Genomic DNA, 4,201 nt, shown 5'->3' on the forward strand with positions numbered 1-4,201 from the left:
ACTCTCTTACCCTTCACAGATAAATTTCAGTTCTTTCACTCTCTACCCTCACAGATAAATTCAGTTATTTCACTCTCTACCTCCTCACAGATAAATTCAGTTCTTTCACTCTCTACCCTTCACAGATAAATTCAGTTAGCTATTTTTCTCCCTCACAGATAAATTCAGTTCTTTCACTCTCTACCCCTCACAGATAAATTAGTTATTTCACTCTCTACCCTCACAGATAAATTCAGTTATTTCACTCTCTACCCTCACAAGAAATTCAGTTATTTCACTCTCTACCCTTCACAGATAAATTCAGTTAGCTATTTTTCTCCCTCACCGATAAATTCCGTTCTTTATCATCTACCCCTCACAGAGTAATTCAGATATTTCTGACTCTACCCCTCACAGAGTAATTCAGATATTTCTGACTCTACCCCTCACAGAGTAATTCAGTACTTTCTCACTCTACCCCTCACAGAGAAGTTCAGTTGTTTCTCTCTCTCTCTCACAGAGAAGTTCAACACGTATGTGACCCTGAGGTGCAAATGTGAAGAGCACAACCATCGCTGTCCGGGAAGCCTGCCCAGCTGGGAGCAGGACTTCATGTTTGTGAGTCCTCTCTCTTTCTAAGATTCCATCTCCCTCTTCCATTCTCTCATCTCTATGTCCTTTTTAGTCACTCCTTCACGTCTCTGAATTCCTCTTTACATCAACCTCCATCTTTCTTTATCCTCTTATTGTTAATGTCCTTCATCCATTATTTCATCTCTTCTCCCTCTGTACCGCTATCACTCACTCCTCCTCCCTCTCCACATGGTTTCCTCCCAGTTCTCTAACTCTCTCTCTCTCTCTCCTCCTTATCCTCTTCCTCCCAGTTCCTCTAAATCTCTCTCTCTCTCTCCTCCTTATCCTCTTCCTCCAGTTCCTCTAACTCTCTCTCTCTCTCCTCCTTATCCTCTTCCTCCCAGTTCCTCTAATCTATCTCTCTCTCTTCCTCCTTATCCTCTTCCTCCCAGTTCCTCTACTCTATCTCTCTCTCTCCTCCTTATCCTCTTCCTCCCAGTTCCTCTAACTCTATCTCTCTCTCTCTTCCTTATCCTCTTCCTCCCAGCTCCTCTCTTTCTCCCTCTCTCTTCTCCTCCTTACCCTCTTCCTCCAGCTCCTCTCTTCTCTCTCTCTCTCCTCCTTACCCTCTTCCTCCCAGCTCTTCTTCTCCCTCCTCCTCTTACCCTCTTCCTCCTAGCTCCTCTCTTTCTCTCTCTCTCCTCCTTACCCTCTTCCTCCAGCTCCTCTCCCTCTCCTCTCTCTCCCTCTTCCTCCCAGCTCATCTCTCTCCCTCTCCTCCTTACATCTTCCTCCCAGCTCCTCTCTCTCTCTTCTCCTCCTTATCTCTTCCTCCCAGCTATTTTTCTCTCTCCTCTCCTCCTTATCCTCTTCCTCCCAGCTATTTTCTCTCTCTTCCTCCCTCCTTATCCTCTTTCTACCAGCTCCTCTCTCTCTCTCTCCTCCTTATCCTCTTCATCCAGTTCCTCTCTCTCTCTCCTCCTTATCCTCTTCCTCCCAGCTTTTCTCTCTCTCTCCTCCTTATCCTCTTTCCTCCCCGTTGGCTTCTTGGATCTCTTACTTTCTCCTTTTTCTCCTCCTACTGTCCCTTATCTTCCCTCCATCTTTATCTTCCTCGTCTTTCATTACATAACCATCTCCTACATTACATAACCATCCCCTAGCTGAACTTACTAACAGTCAGTGTGCTAGTCAGCGAATGTGGATGGTGAGTAGTGTGGTAGCCAGTGAGTGTATACTAGTTTGACTGGTGAAGTAGGGTGTGGGTAGCCAGGGAGTGTATACTAGTTTGACTGCTGAGTAGTGGTGGTAGCCAGTGAGTGTATAACTAGTTTTGACTGGTGAGTAGTGTGGTAGCCAGGGAGTTGTGTACTAGTGGACTGCTGAGTAGGTGGGTAGCCAGTGAGTGTATACTAGTTTGACTGGTGTAGTAGTGTGGTACCAGGGTGTTATACTAGTTTGACTGGTGAGTAGTGTGTAGCCAGGGAGTGTATACTAGTTTGACTGGTGAGTAGTGTGGTAGCCAGTGAGTGTATACTAGTTTGACTGGTGAGTAGTGTGGTAGCAAGGGAGTGTGTACTAGTTTGACTGCTGAGTAGTGTGGTAGCCAGGGAGTGTATACTAGTTTGACCTGGTGAGTGGTGTGGGTAGCCAGGGAGTGTGTACTAGTCTCTCTCTCTCCTCCTTATCCTCTTCCTCCCAGTTCCTCTAACTCTATCTCTCTCTCTCCTCCTTATCCTCTTCCTCCCAGTTCCTCTAACTCTATCTCTCTCTCTCCTCCTTATCCTCTTCCTCCCAGTTCCTCTAACTCTCAAACAACCTAGTACTACACTCCCTGGCTACCACCACTACTCAGCCAGTCAAACTATACACACTCCCTGGCTACCACACTTATCTCACCAGTCAAACACTAGATTAATACACTCACTGGCTTACCACACTAACTAGCAGCAAACTCTAGTTATTACACTCCCTGGCTACCACACTACTCACCAGTCAAACTAGTATACACTCACGCGCTACCATCACTACGTACACCACTACCACACTCCAGCTGCACTGGCACACCGGACTGTTACACGCTACAGTCAGCTTCACTGGATGCCTGCTTCCATGACGTACCCTGACTTTAGTAAGGCTAGGGGATGTCTGATGTAATATGAGAGGAGGAATGATACAAGATGAGGGAAGATAAGGGACAGTAGGAGGAGAAAAAGAGAAAGTAAGAAGATCAAGAAGCAACGGGGAGGAAGAGGATAAGGAGGAGAGAGAGAGAAAAGCTGGGGAGGAAGAGGATAAGGAGGAGAGAGAGAGAGGAACTGGGATGAAGAGGATAAGGAGGAGAGGAGAGAGAGAGGAGCTGGTAGAAAGAGGATAAGGAGGAGAGGAGAGAGAGAAAAATAGCTGGGAGGAAGAGGATAAGGAGGAGAGGAGAGAGAGAAAATAGCTGGGAGGAAGAGGATAAGGAGGAGAAGAGAGAGAGAGGAGCTGGGAGGAAGATGGTAAGGAGGAGAGGGAGAGAGATGAGCTGGGAGGAAGAGGGAGAGAGAGGAGAGGGAGAGAGACTGGGAGGAAGAGGGTAAGTGAGGAGGAGAGAGAGAGAGGGCAGAGGAAGAGGGAGAGAGAGAAGGGAGAGGGATGCGGAGAGGGTAAGGAGGAAGAGAGAGAAAGAGAGGAGCTAGGAGATAGAGGGTAAGGAGGAGGGAGAGAGAGGAGCTGGGAGGAGAGGGTAAGGAAGGAGAGAGAGAGAGAAAAGAGAGGAGCTGGGAGGAGAGGTAAGGAGAAGAAGAGAGAGGGAGAAAGAGAGGAACTGGGAGGAAGAGGATAAGGAAGAGAGAGAGGGATAGAGCTTTAGAGGAACTGGGGGAAACGAGGAAAGGAGGAGCAGAGAGATGACGTAGAGTTTGGAGAGGACTGAGGAAAAGAGAAGAGGATTAAATGGGAGGAAGCAGGAAGGACGGACGAGAGAGAGTTAGAGGAATATGGGAGGAAGAGGATCTAAGGGGACGAGATGAGAATTAGAGTTAGAGGATACTGCGATGGAAGAGGAATAAGGAGGCACGAGAGGACGATTAGAGTTAGAGGACACTGGCGAGGAATAGGATAAGGAGGAGAGATGAGATAGATCTAGAGGAACTGGGGGAACGGCAGGATAAGGAGCGATGAGAGAGAGATAGAGTTTTAGGAGGACAACTGGGAGAAGAGCGTACTAAGGAGCGAGAGAGAGAGATAGATTAGAGGACACTGGGCGCGAAGAGCGCATAAGGAGGACGAGAGAGAGAGAGAGTTAGAGGAACTCGGAGGAAGGGATAACGAAGGACGAGAAGATGATAGATTCTACGAGGAACTGGGAGGAACGTAGTTATAAGGCAACGTGATGAGAGAGAGATAGATGTTAGAGGAACTGGCGAGGAACGACGGAATACAGGGAGTGAGCAAGACGACGTAGAGTAGAGGGAACTGGGAGGAAGAGGATAAAAGGAGGAGAGAGAAGAGATCAGAGTTGAGGAACTGGCAGTTAAGAGGATAAGGAGGAGAGAGAGAGAGAGACGTTAGAGGAATCTCGGGAGACAGAGGCGATAAGAGAGACCGAGAGAGATAGAGTTAGAGGAAACTGGAGGATAACCATGTGCGACGAGGAATTCTCTCT

The 4,201-nt window shown here is 47.8% G+C and overlaps 1 long non-coding RNA gene across 1 annotated transcript in view; it reads left to right on the forward strand.

Annotated features, from left to right (window-relative positions):
- LOC111956298 (uncharacterized) overlaps positions 1-595 on the forward strand; it is a 20,789-nt gene extending 20,194 nt beyond the window's left edge. The window contains exon 3 of the long non-coding RNA XR_002876245.2: positions 500-595. This is a non-coding gene — a long non-coding RNA (uncharacterized lncRNA). The remainder of the gene's footprint in view (positions 1-499) is intronic.
- Positions 596-4,201: the final 3,606 nt, after the last annotated feature.

This window comes from Salvelinus sp. IW2-2015, linkage group LG32 (genome assembly GCF_002910315.2).
Source record: "Salvelinus sp. IW2-2015 linkage group LG32, ASM291031v2, whole genome shotgun sequence".
NCBI classification, from domain to species: Eukaryota; Metazoa; Chordata; class Actinopteri; order Salmoniformes; family Salmonidae; genus Salvelinus; species Salvelinus sp. IW2-2015.